General features: G+C 41.1%; 1 protein-coding gene and 1 pseudogene across 2 annotated transcripts in view; both read left to right on the forward strand.

Moving 5' to 3' along the window:
* The window catches only part of ZCCHC24 (zinc finger CCHC-type containing 24), a 180,432-nt gene that overhangs the window by 117,540 nt on the left and 37,010 nt on the right, over nt 1-25,882 (forward strand). The window lies entirely within an intron of this gene.
* Nucleotides 2,287-2,398, forward strand: LOC141106937 (U2 spliceosomal RNA; annotated as a pseudogene).

A 25,882-nucleotide genomic window follows, 5' to 3' on the forward strand; every position in this document is an offset into this window, starting at 1 on the left:
TTTTATGGGATTTATTGGATTTTTCTTTTGTCAGTAGTAATGGCGGCAATCAGCGACTTATAACATAACTGCGACATTGCAGCGGACAAATCCGACACTATGGGGTTGATTTACTAAAGGCAAAAAGACTGTGCACTTTGGAAAGTGCAGTTGCACATGGCAAGAGCAGTTGCTCCAGAGTTTAGTAAATGAGCAGAAGCTCTGCTGACTTTCATCAACTAATCATGTGCAAGCAAAAATGCTGTTTTTTTTTATTTCACTTGCACATGATTGGGTATTCTTTGCAAAGTGAAACTTTACCTCATTTACTAAGCTCTGGAGCAACTGCACTTGCAGAGTGCAGTTGCACTTTCCAAGGTGCACAGTCTGTTGGCCTTTAGTAAATCAACCCCTGTGTGACACTTTTGACACTTTTTTGGGGACCAGTGACAGTAATACAGTGATCAGTGCTAAAAAATATGCACTGTCATTGTACTAATGACACCGGCAGGGAAGGGGTAAACATCAGGCTCAATCAAAGGGTTAAATGTGTCCCTAGGGGGTGCTTTCTAACTGTGTGCTTGTACTATAAGAAGACAGAGATCCATGTTCCTGCTTAGCAGAAACAAAAGACCTCTGTCTTCTCCTGTCACAGAACGGTGATCTGCCTTGTGTACATAGGCAGAAAGCCATTCTGTCTGCCTCGGGAACGATCAGCGGGTTCCGGCAGACATTGGGTCCGCCAGACCCGCTGATTGGCTCCCGCTGTATCCAATCAAAGCTGGATCCAGTCGCTGGCAGGGCCCGTGTGCGCCCCAGACCCGGAAGAAAATATCACGTACAGGTACGTGATTTCATACTAAAGGGCCTCCCTGCTGCACTATATGTGTGTGGGGTGGTCCTTAAACGGTTAACAACCTTCAAGGCTTCCACCCAAATTAGGCCTAGGGAGTGTAGGTGGGACATTACACTGTGAGCACCTGTGAAGGACAACAGAGCGACTATATGGTATGAGTGTACTATGCGAAATGCTGCATGATATGTTGGCTCTGTATCAATATGGAAAAATATACAAATATTGCTACAGTGGAATATTCATGCTTTATGGTAAAAAGTGGTTGCGTTGTCCAGACATTTGTTACAACAATTACAAAATACATTCAAGTTTCATACAAATAACAATAATGAAGCACAAAAAAATCACCATAGTTTCCCTTTAAGAAACTCAACACATTACAGTGCACTGCTGTGCTGTGGTTTAATGTGCATTTGTAAAATGCAGTGAAGCAGCTTGTTTCGCCAAGTAACCCTGTCTTGTGTCATGCCTCACTTCACTACTCTCTTTATCTTTTATTCTCAGCCCCTCTGCTGCATTTCCACTTCTAGAATTTGTTATGCTTTTCCTGGCTGGTCAGATAACAGGGAGGGGGCCAAGTTCTGAGTGCAAAAACCAGAACAAGAAAAGAAGTCAAAACCTCCCCCATTAATCCCGGTCGCTGAACAAGAAATGGGCCAGATAATGCTCGGGAATCTACAGTCTTTGTTAAAGGGTTTTTTTTAAGGATTAGCTAATGTGCGCTCCTTCATGAACAGGGTGATTTCAAGGCAGTGTGCAGGTTGTTAATTGCCGTAATTTTGTGGATGTGGAATGTTTTGTGTAAGATATTTTATGTCTATTTTGGTATGTACAGTATGTCTTGTGGAATAAATTATTTTGATTATTATAATGGAAGAACCAAGCAGAGGAGGCAATAGGGGGCACAAAATCTCTGGCATATATGATGTTTATTAGCACTATTAGCACTAAGTCTACTGTAAAGCAAACAATACTATTGAAATCAGGAGATTAATAAACTTGTATGCAATGGAGACCTTAAAGTGTATGTCAAAGCAAAATATTTTGTACATCCCAAGAATACATTCACATGCCCCCATGTTTTATACCTCTAACATGGTGCAAACATAGATAAATAATTGTGCCAGAAATATAGTGTGCTGCTAACTTCCTCCTTGACATGGCATCACAGTGCATTTTTGGCTCTGAATTCCCAAGCATGTGTTGTCAGCCCTGCCTACTTAATTTCTGATCCGATATAGCAAAAAAAAAAAAAAAATGGTATTATTAGCAAACTTTAAGGGAGTGAATAAGAGAAGTTCATAGTTCGGGTTTCCTTGGAATTCTATGAAAAAATATAAGAGAACCATAAATTGGTAAAAAAGAAATCCGTTTTGGTGGCTTTGTATATTTTTCATAGACTTTAAAGCTCATCTCTGGAATCTCAAAATTTTTAGACTAAACTTTTCCCCATCCTTTTCTCTGCCTTTTGGCTAAGATCAAATGTAGTATCTGTTCTTATCAGTGTCCAGTAGGAGTGCTCTGCTGGCATTCTGGCCTTTTGGTAGGAATAGCTGACTGTATAGTATCCCTGTTGGTATGATGGGGGCTCTGAAGGCTAGTACCAGCTGGAACATGAAACTGGGATGGCCACAGGCAGTTGGCATGTCAGTAATTCCCCTGGGAATACTGAATGGGCCTCAATAAGTTATTTCTGATTTAACCACTTTAGCCCCGGAAGGATTTACCCCCTTCCTGACCAGAGCATTTTTTGCGATTTGGCACTGCTTTGCTTTAGCTGACAGTTGCGCAGTCGTGCAACATTGTACCCGAACAAAATTGACGGCCTTTTTTTCCACACAAATAGAACTTTCTTTTGGGGGTATCTCATCACTTCTGCGGTTTTTATTTTTTGCGCTATAAACGAAAAAAAACAGCAACAATTTTGAAAAAAAAGCAATATTTTTTACTTTTTGCTATAATAAATATCCTCAAAAAATATATGAAAAAACAAATTTCTTCCTCATTTATGCAGATATGTATTCTTCTACATATTTTTGGTAAAAAAATTGCAATAAGTGTATATTGATTGGTTTGCACAAAAGGTATATCGTCTACAAAAAAGAGGATAGATTTATGGCATTTTTATTATTAATTTTTTTTACTAGTAATGGCGGCACCGGCAATCTGCAATTTTTAGTGTGACTGCGATACTGAGGCGGACAGATCGAACACTTTTGACACTATTTTGGGACCATTGACATTTATACAATGATCAGAGCTAAAAAAAAGCCACTGATTACTGTATAATTGTCACTGGCAGGGAAGGGGTTAAACACTAGTGGGCGATCAAGGGGTTAAGTGTGTTCCCTATGTGTGTTCTAACTGTAGGGGGGATGGTCTCACTACAACATGACAGAGATCACTGCTCCCGATGACAGGGAACAGTAGATCCTTGTGATGTTGCTAGGCAGAACAGGGAAATGCCTTGTTTTACATAGGCATCTCCCCGTTCTGCCTTACCTCACCACAATCGTGGGCTGCCGGCAAACATCGAGGGACCCGCTGGCATTTCAAAGGGACGTATGGGTATGGCCTTTTGCCTGCCCGTGCCATTCTGCAGACGTAAATCGGCGTGGGCGGTCGGCATATGGTTAAATGGGTCTACCTTGTCTGGACATGGACTGAGAAGGTAGAGAGTCCACAGTATCTATGCCCCCTGGCTGTGGTCACCCCATGGGTGTGCGTAGTAGCACTTGGGCGTGGCGAACCCACGGTGTGTGAATGGTGTGAACACATGGTCACATCACTAAAACATTTTCTGCACTGGGCCTTCTGGCTAAGTCCAGGGCAATATTTGCTACCGGGCCTAGCCAGTGCACATTGCATGACCACTATTTATTTAATTTATTTTTTCTCCTCATGTTTGTCTCCTTTCACTTTTGTGTGTGTTGTTTTCACTGAATGGAGTATGTGGTCCTCAAGCTTATTCTGAAGTCTAGGGGGGAGATGTGTGGTCATCCTCCTTTCTCCCCTGAAATGGGGGGGGTCTCTCTTCCTACTAGTACTCGTTGGTCGTCTTCGGCTGACTATGAGGAAAGGGGTCCGCCAGGCCTTTTGGCTAGGTGGACCCTGTTTGTGCACTTTTTTGTACACTTACGGGTTTTTGTATTTGCACATCACTGCGGATTAAAACAAAAAACCCTCTCCCCTATCTATAAAAAAAACTTTATTTTTTTTTACTATTTTGATTCTGTTCTAAGAGAATTTTCTGGAAAGACTGGGGGATGTCCGATCTTCTCTCCTCCAGTGGCACAGGGCAAAGGAGTCTAAAGGGCCATGTCACATAGAACTATCTCTGAAGATGAGTTAGTAGGCAGTATTTCCTGATGAATTGGGGGTTGCTTGAAAAAGCAATATAACAGAAAAGCTGGGGAACTTGTTTCAAGTGAAATAACAAATCTGCCTGGACAACAGCTTTAAAAATGACACATCTATGATGGATAAACTATATTGTTCTGTAAGTAGACAAAGTAATATAAAAAATAAAAAAGAATAATGGCATGATTTAGCCATATGGTATATGTTTATGCTTTGGAGTTTATACTGCCATAATTGGTATCCAAAAATTATGATGTTAACTAGGTACCAGGTGTCAATTTCATACTTATTAAATGCCAATTTAAAAAGGAAATAAAAGCATCTGGTAAGAACATGTAGTGCTCTGGAGGTGTTACTTGGATGTGTGCTGTGTCATCTCCTGTGCACAGAAGAGTACTTTTCTGTTGGTTGGTGATAGCATATATACACTGGCATGGGCATCTGCAGAACTCTTTTCAGGGGCGGGGGGGGGGGGGGGAGTATAATTTTAAGGTCACCCATGCAATATAAAAAGATGTACATTCTCTAGGCTATATTTATATGGGCATGATATGCCTGCCCCCCCCCCCCCCTTGCCCCTATGCCCATGTACACTGGCATCAGGTGTTGTGACATTTGTAAGACATTACTGAGCGTGACAGTAGGTATTAGTTTATATATGACACAGTGGCATCAGTCAGTATGATGGTCTGAGGAAGATTCTGTAAAATGAGTTGGTGTGATAGTCAGGGACATTATTTTTAGCAATTTTGGTCTTTGGTATAGCCAGTAACTTTAGTTAGCATTTTGGTTGGTTTGACAGATTACCTCTGTAAATAGAAATATTGGGGCAGACAGTGTTTTTTGGTGTTTTAAAACAGTAGGTTCTGAGAAAATAGATTAGTCACTCGTAGATTTGCAAAGATTTTCTCTTTTTTTTTTTTTCTTTTTAATTATTAATATTGTTAACTTATTGAAGCCCAAGGGCTGTAATATATAACTTATTTATGTTTCAAAAAATGTATATTTCATTGCAAGCATCGAGTAACAAATAGGAGTATCAGAGTATATCATAACAGAAAAAGTTATACATGGAAAATAAGTATAAATATCTATATATATAATATAGTTATTACAATGTATGGGAATACTATAAGGGCTCATGCACACTGCAGCTCAAAAGGAGCTCAAAGAAACGGCTCCTACAGGCTTTTGACATCTTATTTTTTCTGTCTGGAAACTTTCCCCCATGTGTCCATGCACACTATGGCTTTTTCAGGCGTTTTCAGGCATATGCTCAGACAGGCAGAAAAAACCTCCACCAAACTCGCGTTTTTGAGAGGAGCTAGTGCCCCAAAGAGCTCAAAAAAGCTCAAAAGAGCTCAAAAAAGCTTGAAGAAGCTCAAAAACATGCAAAAACGTTTGTTGCATATTTTTGTGGTTGCACAAAAAAACACAAGCTTTTTCAAGCTGAAATAAAAGCTTGAATACTTGTAAAAGCAGCTTCTTTTATATTGAATTCTAACATTTGGAGTCTAACTATAGCATGTGAATATTATTAAAAACTCGGTCTAATATTTGACACTTAATATAAAATAAATAATTAAATGGGGATTTTGAAAGGAGATTTTAGGAATAGGAATTAGGATGTTAAATGAGAATTTTTTTTTAATGATTTGTTAGCACCAGTAAAATAAGTTTGTGTTATGAAAATCCGCCAAAAATAAACATAAAAAAACCAAAGATGCAGGGTGTTGAAAATTTGTTGTGTCAGTTTCTTGCCAGAGAGGGGAATGAGATTGTGTCTTGTCAATCTGTCCCGGATACGCCTAGAAGCTTTCTGTAGGTCAGCATAGATTTGTACATTTCCTGAGGATTTGGGAAGAAGAGAGAAAGAAGAGAGACAACTTTAAAATGGTACAGAGTAAGTGAGTCACAGCTAGCATGTCATGACTTTGCAGGAATATTTCTTGTGATACAAAAAAAATGGTTTAATTGTAATTTTGCACATACAGTACTCCTCTCTCTTTTTTTTTCACTAGTTCAAAGTTTGCAAATGACACCTCTGTAAGCTTCGAATAGAAATTTGATTCCCATCTGCCCCCACCAGTTGCCCCTAACAGTTATGAGAACTGTTTATATACTGGGAGACAGGCATATACCAACAACTTCATCATTATAGTGAATTTGAAATATAAATGACATGATTTTAGGAAACACAACTAACGGATGATTACACAATGTAAGTACTAATGCCCTGTACACACGGGCGGACTTTTCGACCGAACTTGTCCGCCGGAACGAATCCGTCGGACAATCCGACCGTGTGTGGGCTTCATCGGACTTCCGACGGACCTTTTCGTTTGAAAATCAGGCGGACTTTCGATTTGAAACATGTTTCAAATCTTCCCGCCTGAACCAGTTCCTATCGGGAAATCCGTTCGTCTGTATGCTGGTCCGACGGACCAAATGCGACGCAAGGGCAGCTACAGCACCTGCCCGCGAGAATGTTTCCAGCGCGATCCCGTTGCGCTGGTTCTCGGCGACAGGGTACTGCACATCTTGCTGCAATAGGAAAAACACATTTTCTTATTGCAGAGAGCGCGAGAAAGAGGCGACAATGTCCCTTAGGTCTGGTATGGATTCTAAGGGGAATCGCCTACGCTGAAAAAATGGCGTGGGGGTCCCCCCAGAATCCATACCAGACCCTTACCCGAGGACGCAGCCCGGCCAGTCAGGAAAGGGGGTGGGGACAAGCGATCGCCCCCTCCTGAACCGTACCAGGCCGCATGCCCTCAACATGGGGGGGTGGGTGCTTTGGGGAAGGGGGCGCCCTGTGGCCCCCGCACCCCAAAGCACCTTGTCCCCATGTTGATGAGGACATTGGGCCCCTTCCCGACAACCCTGGCCGTTGGTTGTCGGGGTCTGTGGGCGGGGGCTTATCGGAATCCGGAAACCCCCTTTAATAAGGGGGCCCCCAGATCCCGGCCCCCCACTCTATGTGAATGAGTATGGGGTACATTGTACCCCTACCCATTCACCTGGGGAAAAAAGTTTCAATAAAAAAACACACTAGACAGGTTTTTAAAGTAATTTATTAGGCACCTCCAGGGGTCTTCTTCCGACTTCGGGGGTCTCTTCCAACTTCTCCGCTCTTTCCGGCCTCTTCTCCCGGTGTCTGACTTCATCAGAGGCAGAGGCAGTCAGGAGTACAAGGGAGAAGCAGCCATTACCAGCAACTTTATGCGGTTACCTCTTTGTGTGTCCTGCGCACGAAGAGGAGATCACCCCCACGTGACTGTGACGTTACGCGTAGGGACGGGATAGGCATCCAAGACTGACATATGCAAACGAGCTCGCCGCTCATAGGAGATAAGTTTTGTGTGTGCTTTTTTCTTGTAAGTGAAGTGAGTACCCTCACCATTGATTTAATAAAAACCAACCTCTAAATGAAATACTACACTATTTGGCCCCTTCTTTCCTTTAATCCCCCTCCTGCTCCACTGAGAGACAAAGACCCACTAACAGCTCCATCCAGCCCAGGAATCTAAGTGAGAGGCAGTCAGGAGTACAAGGGAGAAGCAGCCATTACCAGCAACTTTATGTGGTTACCTCTCTGTGTGTCCTGTGCACGAAGAGGAGATCACCCCCATGCTCTCAGCACCTTATTGCACTTTTTTGCACATTTTCTGATTAGTCGCATTAAGAGGATTTAATCGCATTGGACTACATTCCCAGTCCCATTATATATTTTACACACGTTTGCCTTTGTTTGAATTTCCACAAGTTCTACAGTGGACTTATTTTGGTTATATGTTTATTATACACTGCATTTGCGATTCTTGCACATATTGATTGCACGTTGCACGTTTAATTTATTAATTGCTGTTTTTTGCACAATGTTTTTTGCCTACTTGCATGATCCATTGAGGTTTTTAGTGATTGTGTTTCCAGTAAGATACTTATCACATCTGGCCTTAGGTCTTTATTGAATGATTTTCTTGCACTTTGCTATTACCACCAATTATTGTGGAATATCACACTGCACCTATTGAGTAAAGAAGTGCTCTATATTGATTGTACTTATTCTTATACTGTTTCTGTTTTTTTATATGTTTATATCATTTTACGTGTTCATTTACCTTTGTACTACTACCTCTAGCAGCATAGGTTTTTTTTTTCTTTTTTTTTTTAAAAGAACAGCGCAGCACTAATTTTTATATACCTAATGTTGCTGACTTGTTAGTTCACCTTTTTTTTTTTTACTGTAGTGTCTTACTTGTTTGATATTACAAACTGAACTATTAATAAAAAATATTTTCATCCCTAAAACCTAGGCTGAGTCAGGAAGAATGGAAATTTCCATCATGGTTTTACTTACATTGAATCGATTTGGGTCCCCAAAGTTAAGATAATTATTTGAGAAGACTATAAACTTCCTTTTGTACTTTTACCTCTAAAGCCTGCGATAGATGGATCAAAATGATGTCGCTTCAGCAGGAACTGGTCAAATTTCAATTCATCTATGGGCAGGCTGATTGTACTGAAGTAGGCCTATCGATCGACATTACTATAACCAGTCTGTTTTTTTTTTTTGTATGATCACTGCCGCAGGCTATAGCCACAAGCACTGATAATTGTATTCCGTTGGCAGGGGGAACCTCCCATTGCCAAAATACAATAGTGCAGCGGGAGGGATTCCCCCATAACCACTGACTGTGTTGATGTGGTAATCAAGCAATTTTTTTTACCTTAAACATGTAGTTAAAGGAAAGAAAATTGCATAATGTATGGGCAGCTTAAGTTTTTCAACATTTCAGAAAACAACGCAGCATTTTGTAATGTTATTATGACCCAAATAAGGCAGTATGACTAAAAATCAAATGACATCTTCCTTGAAGAATACCTATTCTACAGGGCAATAACGTGTGCTTTCCTTTACATATACAGAGATTTTAGAATCTGATAGAAATTCTCTGTGTCACAAGACTGTCTGTCCTGCTTCAGGTGTGTTTATTGAGATATATTAAATATATACGCTGCGCTTCCAAAATAGACCACACAAAATACCAATGTGAAAAACAAAGTGCATACAGGTATATATGAATGTCTTACAGTGGTAAATCAATTTGTCTCTATTGACTGTAAAAAGTGACACTAGTGCACCACAATATAGAAAAAAAAATTCCCCCTGAAGAAGATACAGAAATGCCTGTATCGACACGCGCTGGGGAGGGGACAGGACGACACGTTAGGCAGGTGATTTGCTAAGGAGGAACTACATACCATCCCAATATCAGTCCGGTATTTTACCCATTTTTTCGCTTGATGTAGAGTGGTGCACTGGGGCACCTGATGTTTGTGAGTACCCCAGATGGGGGGTTTTGCTTTGATTTAATAAATCATTTAAACTCTAATACACTATCAAGTTTTTATTTACTACTTACTGAGGCATTACACTGACGAGTACAGGATTCCGGTATAGCTGCAAGAGCCCAGAGTTGGTTCACAGGCATGTACTGACTGCGCTTAATTGCAAAGTCACACGCTTAGAGGTGAGCATTTAATACCTAAGGGGAGCACCAGAGTGAGGAACACCACGGCATTCTTTGGATTACCTAGAAGTTTCAGAATTGCTTGGACTTTAAGCACACTTAAATAGATTCAGCTGGATGTCACGCATATGCACAGGAGCACTTTTGATTCAGTAGCGGGGTCGTTGTTAATCGATACATGATCCTTTGTACACAATCAGAAGTGGTATAATTGTTAACCACTTGTATGCACATAAGTACTTTTTCATCACTTTTTTCATCATTTTCCTTTTTCTTTTTTTTTTTCACTTACCTGTTTATTTGTTTATTTTATATATTGTGGTGCACTAGTGTCACTTTTTACAGTCAATAGAGACAAATTGATTTACCACTGTAAGACATTCACACATACCTGTATGCACTTTGTTTTTCACATTGGTATTGTGTGTGGTCTATTTTGGAAGAGCAGCGTACATATTTAATTGATCTACTTTTGCATGATTTTATGAGACATGTTTAATGCTTGCAGCTGATTTATGGTAATTAGGCATTTTGGTTAGTGGAGGCTCACGGGACTCTATATAATTTTGTTTAATGAGATATAACAGAGGGTCCTGGCTTTACAGCGAACAGACAGATGTATTCATGGCATGGTGGCACTGACAGATTTCAAACTGTATGTGTTATCATTGTAAAAATTACTAGAATGGACTATTAATGCTGAATTCCAGGAATTCAGCAACTTTGCAAATGTGCAGGAACACTACGAGCTAGGTGCAGCATGTTACCTCTAAGACTTATCTCATATTGCACTCCCGGAGGATATGCTCCGACTGTGAGAGGAGAGAAGCACACATAGCAGCTATGCCCACCTCTGCCCTCTGCTGCCCATTCACAGAAGTCTTTGTATTTACTGTAATACAAAGGCTTCTTGGAATGGGCAGACGGATCGGAGGAGCGGACATAGAAGTTCAAGAGTCTCTGTTCTTGAACAAACTGAGACCACAGTGAGCAGCATCAGAGCTCTGGAAGTTGTCTTCATGAAGCACAATAAACCTGTCAGATGTGAATAATAGAGATAAGTCTAGGAAGTAGGCAGACACCTTGTTAGACTTAACTCATGGTATGTCTACAGTCTTTACAAAGTACCTGATTTCCAGGAATTTAGCTTTAATGTAGTTGTGTTTGATGATTGTCAGAGTTCCTTCAGATATATCGGAATTGATTTACTAAAAGAGTAGAGAGTTTTCACATTGTTACATGAATTTTTACTTAGCATAGTGAATACGTTGAAGCTGCTTTACTTCAATCTTTCAATCAAATGCCAGCAAAAATACAGTTTTTTTAATGGGTCTCTGTCAATTTCCAAAATAATTAAAAACTTGGCTCCTGCAGTAGCAGCTGGTGCAGCCTGTTTTGAAGCATGGCAAGCTTTGAGTGTCTTCAGTATTTGAGAAACCTGGGAGATCAAATGCCTGCATCCCCCTCTGTACTCAATTATTCTGTTTGCCCCTACGTCACTACTGAGCCCATGCATGGCAAGGGACATGGGGTTTCAACACTTCTAAGAAGTGGCCAATGAAAAAGACTTTGATGAAGCAGGAATTCCTTCAAAACAGCCAAGTTCAGATTCTCTGCCTGCCAGAGGGGTAAGTATTCTATTGCAGGGGCCAAGATTGCATTCTTAGATAGAGTTGCTTAAATTTCCATTGCACATGTTAGGGTATTCAAATAAACAAAGCTTCACCTCATTCACTAAGCTAAGTAAACATTCTTTACTTCCTTAGTAAATCAGCCCCATTAAATCATAGTATACATATGATGTTGTATCTACAGTGAGATGTCAGATTAAATCCAAGCACTGTAGTTTGTATTTATGATTCCTCAGTCAGTTCCTGCTTTACTGGACTTTTATAAAACATACTGAGAGTTGCCGGATGCATGGATTCCAATGGGGGGATTTGAAGCACCTGATTTGATCCAGAGGCTCTAATAGGCTTCAAAATAGCATAGGCTGGGGGAGCAGAGAATGTGCTCCGAGCCCACCCAGGTGTGTTTAATAGTGAATGAATATTCGCTATTGTAACACTGATCCTCCTCCCGGCTAATTATGAAGCCAGTCTTGAGACCCATCACCGGAATGGCTGAAAGGACAGGCGATCCTATTGGACACCTAGGAGGAGGGGAGGAGACGTGCAGGGGAAGCGAGGAGGAGGAGAGGACACAGCCCACTGCCCGATGCCCTCTGCCCGCCACCTAGATGGGGTAAGTGCCGGACCAACTGGCAGACAGCGAGCGAGCGCCCCCTCCCAAAAAAAAAAAAAAAACAGCAAAACAGCAGCCTTCACTGACAGGGACTGATATGAATGATGTAGAATATAAACATAAAGCGCTGCATAAATTTCAGGGCATGTGGCTAAGTGATTAGCACGTCCGCCTAGCAGCCCTAGGGTTGTTGGTTTGCATCCCAACCACGGCACTTCCTGCCTGGAGTTTGCATGTTCTCCCGATGCCTGTGTAGGTTTCCTCCCACACTCCAACGACATGCAGGTTGTTTGGCTCCTGTCTAAATTGGCCCTAGTATGTGTATGTATAAATGTGAGTTAGGGACCTTAGATTGTAAGCTCCTTGAGGGCAGGGACTGATGTGAATTTACATTATACAGTGGGGCAAAAAAGTATTTAGTCAGCCACTAATTGTGCAAGTTCTCCCACTTAAAAAGATGAGAGAGGCCTGTAATTGTCATCATAGGTATACCTCAACCATGAGAGACAAAATGTGGAAACAAATCCAGACAATCACATTGTCTGATTTTTGAAAGAATTTATTTGCAAATTATGGTGGAAAATAAGTATTTTGTCAATATCAAAAGTTCATCTCAATACTTTGTTATATATCCTTTGTTGGCAATGACAGAGGTCAAACGTTTTCTGTAAGTCTTCACAAGGTTGTCACACACTGTTGCTGGTATGTTGGCCCATTCCTCCATGCAGATCTCCTCTAGAGCAGTGATGTTTTGGGGCTGTCGCTGGGCAACACGGACTTTCAACTCCCTCCAAAGGTTTTCTATGGGGTTGAGATCTGGAGACTGGCTAGGCCACTCCAGGACCTTAAAATGCTTCTTATGAAGCCACTCCTTCGTTGCCCGGGTGGTGTGTTTGGGATCATTGTCATGCTGAAAGACACAGCCACGTTTCATCTTCAATGCCCTTGCTGATGAGAGGAAGTTTGCACTCAAAATCTCACGATACATGGCCCCATTCATTCTTTCATGTACATGGATCAGTCGTCCTGTTCCCTTTGCAGAGAAACAGCCCCAAAGCATGATGTTGCCACCCCCATGCTTCACAGTAGGCATGGTGTTCTTTGGTTGCAACTCAGCATTCTCTCTCCTCCAAACAGGACGAGTTGTGTTTCTACCAAACAGTTCTACTTTGGTTTCATCCGACCATATGACATTCTCCCAATCCTCTTCTGGATCATCCAAATGCTCTCTAGCAAACCTTAGACGGGCCCGGACATGTACTGGCTTAAGCAGGGGGACACGTCTGGCACTGCAGGATCTGAGTCCCTGGCGGCGTAGTGTGTTACTGATGGTAGCCTTTGTTACGTTGGTCCCAGCTCTCTGCGGGTCATTCACTAGGTCCGCCCCGTGTGGTTCTGGGATTTTTGCTCACCGTTCTTGTGATCATTTTGACCCCACGGGGTGAGATCTTGCGTGGAGCCCCAGATCGAGGGGGATTATTAGTGGTCTTGTATGTCTTCCATTTTCTAATTATTGCTCCCGCAGTTGATTTCTTCACACCAAGCTGCTTGCCTATTGCAGATTCAGCCTTCCCAGCCTGGTGCAGGTCTACAATTTTGTTTCTGGTGTCCTTCGACAGCTCTTTGGTCTTCATATATAAAAGGAAAATCACTATGATCATTCAGTGGACTTTTTATCCAATAGCCCATTGGATGGGACTCTACTATGTATACTTTATATGTATAAAATAATCCTTTTATATATTCATTATATTTTTTGTTACAATTTAGCACATTTCATTTGGGATTGTTTATAGTTGTTAGTGTGACACAAGGAGTTGTCCATGCTAGATGGATTCTCTTTAGGTCACATTTTTGATCACTTATATTTAGCGTAGCTTTTTTCTTATAATGCTACATTTACATAACATATTTTATGTACCTTTAATAACTGTCACATTTATCTTCTCCTCAGTTACTTTATGAAGTTCTGGTGTTTCATGAGTTAACCTCTAAGCAGCCAGCAATTCACTTGGAGTTATTTAGGAAACAAGCCATCAGAAATCTTCATGTAAAGATAAGCTGGGACAATTGGCTTGAGGTTTACCCTAAAATGCAGGACTATCCCATTCCCAGCGGTTCTATAAGACTGTCAAACTCTGCTACAAATCCATACAAAGCAACAGCAGAAATAAAAAATCTATAACACTGAAACTAGGTTCTGATTTCCTCCTTTCGTGTACCAGAGCATGGCATGAGGATCTGAGATGCCAATTCTTAACAAAGAGGCAACCATTTACACATCCAGATATGTTGAAAACATGGACCAAATATCCTGTGGTCTGATCTGTATATGGTCATATGTGCCAGCTTTATTATTATTGTTACAGGTACTTATATTTATTTGTTAATTTTAATAGCGCCATCAATTTATGCAGCGCTTTACATATACAGTGGGGCAAAAAAGTATTTAGTCAGCAACCAATTGTGCAGCTTTATTCTTATATTGTATTTTGTGTGTGTATCTCACATTATAGTTGCGGCTGTTTTTTTATTATTTATGATTCATTTGGATAGCGCAGTAAAATTATTTTCCTTTCATTTATGTAAATGTAGCACCCTCTACCTTGTAGGCAAATTTAGCCAGCCCTATGCTTTAGGCTGGGCCTGGTTATTTTGATTTGGGACTGGGAGTGTTTAGTGTAGTGGTGGGTGTGATCACCTGTGCTCTGACTCAGAGGCGCCTCCCCTGCTTTCAGGAAGATTGTTCTGAACAGGGATTGGACCTGAGGTTTCAGTGGCAGGTAGCTCATGTGAGGAGCTCTGACCAATTACCAGTCGGTATTGGCAGGGGGCAGGCCTCCCATATAAGCTGGGGTCACATGCTGACAGGGAGGAGTTCTGAAGGAGCAGGAAAAGAAGAATGGAGTTATAGGTAGCTGCCGCATTGTGTCCCCAGGTGTGGGGGGGGGGGGGGGTGCCGAGCGCGGAGGAGGGATGGAGGAGCTGCTAGGATGTATTCCTGGATAAAGATCTTCACCATGGAGTGGGTGTCAAGCTGCTGTGACCAGGGAACCCAGGACTTGCTGATCGGTGAGGGAGAAGCAACAGTAGGAACAAGGAGAGTAGATCAAAGTTCTGTGACCAGGGAACACAGAACTTGCCCTTTTTGGAGAAGGTCAGTTTGAAAGAAGCAAAAGGAGAATTGTTGAGAGCAGTGCAGAATGCTGTGGCCGGGGAACACAGCGTTTGCAGTTATGGACTGGCTGTTAACAGTAGTCCGCTTATTACCATGTGCTAGGCCGTCGGGGAGAGGTACCGAGTATCTCTGGCCTGGTAAAGCACTTTGGTAATACCTTCCAAGAGACTGTGTAGCTACCAAATTCACTGAGCCACCGGGGAGAGGTATTGCATGCCTCTGGCTTATTGATTTGCTAAAGCCACACCACTCAGAGACTTTACTACAGTAACAAAGTACAGCCAGCAAGCTGGGGTTATTCAGCGTGATCCCTTCCTGTTCTATTGGAAGTGAAGCAACAGTAATCTAACAGTTTTGCAGTAGAGGATTTGTACAAGAAAAGAGGAATTCAGAGAAGTGATATTCTGCAGGAGTCAGTGCAGAGGAGGAGGAGCAATAGTCTGCAGAGGAGATATGCAGAGGAAATAGACTGTGAATGTTAGAGGTGCATTATTTCAAGGCTAAAGCTGCTAATCGATGTCTTACCAATATGATGACAATTCAATAAGTGCTATGGGCATCCCATATCTTCCTTTACCCCAACTAAGTTGTATCCCTCAATAAACGCAAAAAAACTACGCAAATGACTGCTCATTGTCTCAAGTGATATATGGGGGTCTGGCAGCAGGGTGATTTGGCGGATTGTTTGTCACTAGTGCTCACACCATGGCTACATAAAGAAAAAGATTTTAAAACATTCAACAGGAAATATATTTGGTCAATTAGTAAAGTTTCAGACATTTAAAGCAGAACAGAACTTCATCCAAAAATAACAACATAAAAATGAATATCCCATTAAATGCCCATTCACACTTGTGTGTTTTCCTACACCTTGCTACACCTGACTGTACACAATCCAGTTCTTTATCATTGTCCCTGTTCACATTTATACGCTCAGTGGCCATACACTCCACGCCCTACGTTCAAAAAAGTACATGAGGTTTTTTCAGTGTATTCAGGTGTTTATGATCCTTCATTTGACTTGAGAACTCCCATAAACGCATGATATGTGCATGTTTTGCACCTGAAGAATTCCTCTTTTCTTATAGAACTTCCCAGCCCAGGAAACAAATGCCTGAAGCTTGATACATAAGCAAAAATGTCTGTAATAAACCTATAATATGCTTGAAAAATGCCTGTAAAACACCTGAACAAAATGTTTCAAAATCACCAGGAATACACTCTGTTTGCTCTGCTCAAGTGTGTGAAATACCAAAATTAGCTTTTGCTGTAATGTTCATCTTCTAGAGATTTTACCCCCAGTACTTTTTTTTCTGCTGCTAGATTTCCTTAGGCTGATGACTAGCATCATTCAACCCACTTCCTCTGAGCCCAGATCATCCTGGATCTGCCCCCAGTCTGGGGCTAGACAGTGAAAGGAGAAGCAGCACAGTTATGAGCTCACCTCTCTGTCACTCTGCTCTCTCTTCCTATCAGCGTGCTTCTTGTCACCATATGAGCTGATTGGCTTTGTAAACTCTAGCCTTGCTGCACAGGGACTGTAAAAGAGTGATATAGAGATACCAGGGTTACCAACCCCCATGCCTTATATACAGACAAAACAGAAATATAACTGACAGAATGCACTTTTGTTGACAACCTGAAAATTGACATAAAGAGAATTGTTATGTAAAAAATATATGTAAACATTAACCACTTCTCGTTGTCCACAGTAGTTTTACTGCAAGTGGGCGGCAGCTACAGGCCAGGCAACGTACCTGTCCATTGCCCAGAACATGCCCACTGGTGCGCCCTCCCCCTTGGGCATGCAGCGCACGGCTCCCTTTGGGTTTTATTCATAACAGATGTGCTTAGTATTGTGATGTTATCATAGGCCCACAGCTATCACATGGTACAGGGTGCTGTGATTGGCTTAGCTGTAGCCAATTACAAATCACAATTAGAGTTGGGCCAAACACCCCCTGTTCGGTTCGCACCAGAACTACCGAGCAGAGAAAAAGTTCTGACCCGAACGGCAAACCCCATTGAAGTCTATGGGAGCTGAAGTTGAAAAATCAAAAGTTCCCACTTTGAAGGCTTATATTCAAGTAATTGGCCATTAAAAGGATATGGGGGTCCAGGTACTTCCCTGGGGGACATGTATCAATGCAAATTTTTTTTTTTAAAGATTGTTTTTACAGGATTAGTGATTTTAATGATGCTTAAAGTGCAACAATAAAAATGAAACATTCCTTTAAATATAGTGCCTGGGGGTCCCCTTAGTCTGGCTGTAAAGTATAGAACATGCTGCAGCAAAAATGAGCAAAAAAAAAATTATTGAAATTACATTTACATTTCCAGCAATACAATACTATTGCTGGCAATAGAAAAATATGTTTAAAAAAACAGCGTGGGGTTCCTCCCCCCCCCCCGGTCCTTACCAGGCCCTTCAGACCCATTCATGAAAGGTCAAAACATTGCTGGTAAAAATACCTGATCACCCCCCCCCCCCCCCCCCCCAGAGTAGTGCAGGGCCACTATGGTGACATTGATCTAATCTCTAATTAACATATGTAAAAAAAAATGTTAAAAAATGTAAAAACAAGTGAAAACAAATGTTAAAAAATGTTTAAATGTTTTTCTTACCCTACATACTTCCCCTACATAACCAGTCAGTATCCATGATCACTGCCACACCAGTCATATGAAGACGCTGCACTGCACTAGTGACAGTATGTAAAAAAAAATTGTGAAAAAACAAAAACAAATTTTATTTAATTCCTTTATTTTAGAAAGAAATGTGACAAAAAAAAATACAAAAACTTTCCAAAAATGGATCATTTGGGGTGGTATTTGTTAGAGGTCGACCGATATGGGTTTTTCTCTGGCCGATGCCGATATTTAGAAATCTCGGTGGCCGATGGCCGATATGTGATGCCGATTTTTTTGGGCCGATATATTAGGCCGATTTTTTTTTTTTTCTTTTTTTTTTTTTTCCTTCATCTCATAAAATTTAACAGTTAGACCCCTTTCACACTGGGGCGTTTTTCAGGCGCTTTTGGGCTAAAAATAGTGCCTGTAAAGTGCCTCCCCTGCAGTCTCAGTGTGATATCCCGAGTGCTTTCACACTGAGGCGATGCGCTGGCAGGAGGTTAAAAAAAAGTCCTGCAAGCAGCATCTTTGGAGCGGTGTATACCGCTGCTCCACCACTCCTGCCCATTGAAATGAATGTGCACCGCTGCCAAAGCCCCTGCAAAGCGTTTCGGCAGCGGCGCTTCAGGGGCGCATTTAACCCCTTCCTCGGCTGCTAGCTGGGTTATAAGCTCCCCGCTAGCAGCCGAATAGCGCCGCTAAAATGACGGTAAAGCGCTGCTAAAACTAGCAGCGTTTTACCGTCAACGCATGCCCGCTGCAGTGTGAAAGCAACCTAAAGTGATACAGAAAATTTTTTACATTTAAACATTTATTAAACAAATTAAACCTCCAATCAGTTCACTTGTATGTAGAATTTAGATTAAAAAAAACTATATCTTAAAAATAAATACACAAAAACAGGTAATCAAAACTTTTGGATGAAAAAAATGGGCTAACTTTACTGCTTAGTTTTTTTTGTAAATTTATTAGTGTATTTAAAAAAAAAAAAAAATTGCGTTTGAAAGACCGCTGCGCAAATACCGTGTGACATAAAATATTGCAACAACCGCTATTTTATTCCCTAGGGTCTCTGCTAAAAAAAAATATATAATGTTTGGGGGTTCTAAGTGATTTTCCAGCAGAAAATACAGGATTTTACTTGTAAGCAACGAGTGTCAGAAAAGATTTAGTCTTTAAATGGTTAAACTGAGAGCTTCTACACACAGAGTTCAGCTCATTCATAAGTGTAAACATTGTATCAATTCAGGTTCTTTTTATCAGATTTGGCAGGCTGCCCAGAGGAGGAGAGAAGTCACTTCAGAGAAGAATACAGGCAACTTGTATTGACTTCAGAAGTCATTTGCAAGTCCGCTGAGTTATATCGGCCTTTTTTATCAGCACAATCGGCCGATGCCGATTAAGAAAAAAACGTCAAATATCGGCCGATATATCGGTCGACCTCTAGTATTTGTACTGTCCTGGCCTCAAGAAATGTGAGGGATCATCAGTACATCAGGATTGATTAATTTTTGAATATATATGCCATAGTTTGTAGACGCTATAACTCTCACACAAACCAATTACTATATTATTGGGATTTTATACCATGTAGCAGAATACATTTTGGCCTAAATGTTTGAAGAAATTTGTTTTAATTTGATATGTTTTATAACAGAAAGTAGAAAATATTTTTTATTTCAAAATTTTCATTCTTTTTTAATTTATTTAGCAAAAAATAAAGAGAACCCAGTCATCAAATACCACCAAAACAAGCTCTATTTCTGTGAAAACAAAAACGATATAAATTTCTTTTATGTACAGTGTTTCGTGACCATGCAATTGTAAATTAAATTTGCACAATGCTGAATAGCAAAAAATGGCTTGGCCATGAAAAGGGGAAAATCTTCTGGAGGTCAAGTGGTTAACAATACCCATGAGAAGTAATCAGCTTTACTTTACAATTAAAAATTCAAAACAAAAAGTGAGATTGATTAGAGTTATGGAAAACCTAGGGAACCCTGGGATGCAGTAGCCCCCGTTTACATCAGCGCAATTTGACATGTAATTTGACAGGTCAAACCACATGTCAAATCAAGGCCTATTGCTGGCAATAGGAGCGTCTCAATCGGTGCAACACCCACTTTGCAGCGCCGCATCGATTTCCAAAAGTAGCTCCTGCACTACTTTTGGCGACTTTGGGGGGCTATTTCAATAGACATCTGTGCATGAACCCACACAGGTGTTTTTCAAGTCGTCTTCGAACTTGCACTGAAATGCGGCTTTGAAATCATGCAAGTTCAGATGAACAATTTCAAAGTCATGTTCAGTGTGAACGAGGGCTAAGTCCTGTGGCATTTGTAGCATGCCCTGGGAAATGGTGGCAATCCAACGGCCATTTGAACTCTATGAAATGTTTGGATGACATTAAATAAAAAATAAAGTAAGTAAATAAAGTTTGTTCAAAAAAAAGAAAAAGTGAACAGTGAGATACACCGATATTGGCGCATCAGAACTACACTGATCCGACTGGACTTCACCGCACACCAGCCACTGTGTTGTAATGCAGCCCTTAGTGATGATTATTACAGAGCTAAACTAAAAGAGAAGTATGGCCAAAACTTTTTTGGCCATACTTCTCTTTTGGGGTACAAGAGTCCAGTTACTTTTGTTCTCCTATGACCCAGAGTCAGCTGATGGGACAGAGCCACACCAGGCTTTGGAATTATCCTGACAATACTTTAATTGTCAAAAGATTGGTACATTTCTTTTTTTTTGCCTTAGACATGAGAGTTCCATTCCTCTTTAATTATTTATTTTTAGAAAATCAACTTGGTTTATATGCAAATTCAGTAACTGCAGAATCACTTGTTATTATACTTTAAATGTTGCTAATCCATAGAGAAAAGAAGAAAGTCTTCATCAGCAATATGCTTTTGTGGGTTATGTTTTTCTCAGTTATTTTTTTTTATCTGCTAGTTTGAAGCAGGAGCTCAGACTTGAAGATGTAGCTAATAAAATATAAAGAACTTAGTCCAGTGTTATCTCAAGTCTTTGGCAAAACCCCATGGGTTTGGCTTTGGCTGTCTAGAGCATCTGGAAGCTATCATTATAAACAATGACCCCCCCACCCCACCCCAACTCCTCTGAGACAGTACAAGCAGAACTTGAGAACTCCTAGCCTGCCGTGGACACCATGTGGTCTGTTCCTTCAAACTAGCAAACCTGAGCGCCTTCCTCTCTCTGCTGTTTTACTTGGCACCAACATACCCCTTTCTACAATAGAATCCAGCTGTCCCTACGTCCTGCGTTAATCTCCCCTTGAAAAATTGCATTGCATGCATGACTTTAAAAAATGAGCTTTATAAAGATTAAAGCCCATATTTAAAGGACACCTAAAGTCCGGATAAAACTGACATAATAGATTAAATAAATATATATATATATAACATTTGTTTTGATTTATTTCAATCATGAGGTTTTTTATTTTTTTATTTTTTTGCTTGTAAACATTGATGTGAAGACGCTAGGAATTGCAAGCATTTACAAAGCACATAGCAGCACTGCTTTAAGTCTGCTACATCATTGTTTTAAGCTATAGCCAGTACTACCATTAAAGAGACCCTGTCATTGAAAAAAAGCTTCAGAACAGACTGTCCTTCAGCCGACAAAAGAACAATGAAAGCTGTAGCATGAGAATTTCTAATGTAAGATAAAAAGTCGCACTCAATAATTACCTCATTCTTGATATTTTATACTATTGATGATAAAGTAACTCAATACATATAGTCTGCACCCCAAAATTCACACTGCCTGAACACTTTTCACCCAATTTGTCATCCCATAAGTATAGAGTAGGCCTTCTCTACCCTTGTGACCGAGCCCATTGTGGGGGGGAAGGCATTTAGGAGTGTAGTTTTTGGGTGCAGTCCAGACTATATGCATTGAGTTACTTTACCATTAATAGAATAAAATATCAAGAACAAGATAATTATGGTAGCGACTCTTCAGCCCCTTTTAGACAGGCAGACTCCGGCAGCGGATTCGCCTGTTCAGCGTGAATCTGTCTGCTGATCCCCGCTAAGCAGGTGGATGACAGGTCTGTGTCCACTCTGCTGATGCAGAGCGGACACGGACCAAGCCTGCTTTCCTGTATGGGTGGTCATATGGAAACAAACCGCCTATATGGGACAGTATGGGTTTGGGCTGAACAACCTGTGAGGCCCTGCACCCTGCACATAGGGGCTGTCACCTGGCTTGCACGTGGGATCCACGTGAGGATGAGCCCTGCCTCCGCCTTACACGCAGACTGCCTGCATCCAGGGTCAATCAATCGCATGTGATCCCTGCACGAGGGATTACATGCAAGTGGCCTCACTTAGCTGCACGAGTCAGCAGCATAACTTTTATAATAGAGCTGCCTTCCGCAGCTAATTGTGGGAACCCCCGCTGGGGTTATCACATCTAATCTTAGCGCAAGTGCATTCGCAGTTGTAAATGTACTCAAAAAAGGGTAAGAGAAGTTCTTTGCTAAGATTTTCATACAATTCAATAAAAACTTAGTGTATGAGGCCTAATTGTGGATTGTTGTGGATGGAACTGCATTGTATGTATTGATTAGTTTGCTAATTGGGACCTTGAGAAGCAGGACACAGCAGGGCTTAATTTCCTGCTACCATCCGCAAAAATATTTAGAACATTATTTTTCTTCCAAATACAAAAAGTATATACATGGTAATATTTATTCACTTTGTATCTTTATGAATGAGGTTTCTATAATACCACCACTAAATAAGCCAAGCATTAGAGTTGGTCTCCAGCTTTAATGTATGATTAAAGGCAAAACTTTTTTTCTTTCTTAATTTTGGATAGAGTGGAGAGGGATTAGAATACCTGTCAGGTTTTTATCGCATTTCGTGCCCCTGTTAGGGAGATTTACCCTCTCTATTCGTCCTATTTACTGTTATTACTTAGCGTGTGTGTTCTGACATCTTGCTATCGGAACCAGCATTAACACCCCTGTTCCTGGTTTGCCCGTTTTCCTTCTTTGGACCATTTTTGGTTGGGAACACCCCACAAGAGCTGCAGTTTTGGAGATGATGTGACCCAGTCATGTAGCCATTACCATTTGACCTTTATCAAAGTCACTCAACCCTGGCACTTGCCCATTTTATCTGCTTTCAACACTATAACTTCAGGGACAGCATGTTCACTTGAGTAATATATCCCACCCATTTTCAGATGCCATAGTAGTGACATAAGAAATGTTGTTCACTTTACCTGTCAGTGATCATGAAATTTTGACTGATCGGTACATACTGTATATGTATATATACAGTATCTCACAAAAGTTAGTACACCTCTCACATTTTTGTAAATATTTTATTATATCTTTTCATGTGACAACACTGAAGAAATGACACTTTGGTACAATGTAAAGTAGTGAGTGTACAGCTTGTATAACAGTGTCAATTTGCTGTCACCTCAAAATAACTCAACAGACAGCCATTAATGTCTAAACCGCTGGCAACAAAAGTGAGTACACCCCTAAGTGAAAATGTCCAAATTGGGCCCAAAGTGTCAATATTTTGTGTGGCCACCATTATTTTCCAACACTGCCTTAACCCTCTTGGGCATGGAGTTCACCAGAGCTTCACAGATTGTCACTGGAGTCTTCTTCCACTCCTCCAGGATGACATCATGGAGCTGGTGGATGTTAGAGACCTTGCGCTCCTTCACCTTCCGTTTGAGGATGCCCCACAGATGTTCAATAGAGTTTAAGTCTGGAGACATGCTTGGCCAGTCCATCACCTTTACCCTCTGCTTCGTTAGCAAGGCAGTGGTTGTCTTTGAGGTGTGTTTCGGGTTGTTATCATGTTGGAATACTGCCCTGCTGCCCAGTCTCTGAAGGAAGGGGGATCATGCTCTTCTCCAGTATGTCACAGCACATGTTGGCATTCATGGTTCCCTCAATGAACTGTAGCTCTCCAGTGCTGGTAGTACTTATGCAGCCCCAGACCATGACACTCCTACCACCATACTTGATTGTAGGCAAGACACACTTGTCTTTGTACTCCTCACCTGGTTGCCGCCACACAAGCTTGACACCATCTGAACCAAATAAGTTTATCTTGGTATCATCAGACCACAGGACATGGTTCCAGTAATCCATGTCCTTAGTCTGCTTATTTCCAGCAAACTATTTGCAGGCTTTCTTGTACATCATCTTTAGAAGAGGCTTCCTTCTGGGACGACAGCCATGCAGACCAATTTGATGCAGTGTGTGGCATATGGTCTGAGCACTGACAGGCTGACCCCTGCCCCTTCAACCTCTGCAGCAATGCTGGCAGCACTCATACATCTATTTCCCAAAGACAACCTCTGGATATGACGCTGAGCACTTGCACTTAGCTTCTTTGGTTGACCATGGCGAGGCCTGTTCTGAGTGGAACCTGTCCTGTTAAACCGCTGTATGGTCTTGGCCACTGTGCTGCAGCTCAGTTTCAGGGTCTTGGCAATCTTCTTAAAGCCTAGGCCATCTTTATGTAGGGCAACAATTCTTTTTTTCTGATCCTCAGAGAGTTCTTTGCCATGTTGAACTTCCAGTAACCAGTATGAGAGAGTGAGAGTGATAACACCAAATTTAACACACCTGCTTCCCATTCTCACCTGAGATCTTGTAACACTAACGAGTCACATGACAACGGTGAGGGAAAATAACTAATTGGGCTGAATTTGGACATTTTCACTTAGGGGTGTACTCAATTTTGTTGCCAGTGGTTTAGACATTATTGGCTGTGTGTTGAGTTATTTTAAAGGGACAGCAAATTTACACTGTTATACAAGCTGTACCCTCACTACTTTACATTGTAGCAAAGTGTCATTTCTTCAGTGTTGTCACATGAAAAGATATAATAAAATATTTACAAAAATGTGAGAGGTGTACTTACTTTTGTGAGATACTGTACATATATATATATCAGTTGTTTTTTGTGGTAACAAATATTTAGTTAAGCAATCATCTGCCGATTGTTTATACTGCTTTCTTGTCTCAGAAGACAAGTTGAAGTCACTTCATCAGCTGGAATTGATGACTAGCTTGTAGTGGTATTTCCAGCTAGAGGTGTAGGCCACAGAACACTGCTGCAGTCTAGCACGCCGAGGGCCTCTGTTGTCTTTCCTAGGGGAGTAGAGCTGGCTTCCATTTGCTGCGTTGTAGGGCTTGCGTGCGTGTGCTGCAGGCTATGATTCTAGGATTCCACACCCTGGGCTCTTTTAGCACTGCATACGTCAAGTTTGTTTTTGTTCTATTAACCAGGAGAAGATGCAGTTGCCTGATTTGAGCTGCTCGATTCTTATGCAGTTGTCTGTGAAGAATGAATCCTGAATAGCTCTACATAAACTTCATAAATTATGCATTTCAGTGCCATGCATCTCATTTTCAAACAGTAGTAGAAATAGGATTCAAGCAGCACAAAAAGATGCATATAAGACAATAGAAAAGATTAAAGTAATGAAAAGAATTTGACGCCATGTTTTTTGTAAATTGTAAGGTTATAAGGAGGGTTGTACCTAGAGCACATGTGAGCAAAATCATAAAGGGCCCTCCCTTTCTATTGGAACCAGCTTAATTTCCAATTAAAATCCTTCAGTAATACAAACATTTTTTGTTTTATTACAATTGTATAAAGCAGCGTTTCTAAACCTTTTTTTAGGTCAATCCCCATTTTAAATTCTGCAGTCTCAACTCACCCCATTCTAAAATGTTAAAAACAAAACTTATAGTTTTACATGACGCAGCAGCATGCACACACACCCAAAGTTAGAGGTGATCTATTCTTGTAGAGCATACTGGTAATGACTAGTATTCCATTCTCTTTTTCCTCAGTTTCTCTCCCTCACTCAGCTAATGTGATTAAACATTGCTGATGGAAAGGGGTAGGGGAAGGGCAAATAAGGATGCTGTGCAGGGTCCAATGTCCCCCTTATCAACTGATGATGTTATTGGTTGTTAAGACATGGGCGATTAGAAGGTTGTAATGGTGAACAATGAAGTGGCTTTGTGTAACAAACCATGCTTGATCCACCTACTGGCTTGTTCACAATGTTTGATCAATTTTT

The sequence above is a fragment of the Aquarana catesbeiana genome, linkage group LG08, assembly GCF_042186555.1.
Source record: "Aquarana catesbeiana isolate 2022-GZ linkage group LG08, ASM4218655v1, whole genome shotgun sequence".
Classification (NCBI taxonomy): domain Eukaryota; kingdom Metazoa; phylum Chordata; class Amphibia; order Anura; family Ranidae; genus Aquarana; species Aquarana catesbeiana.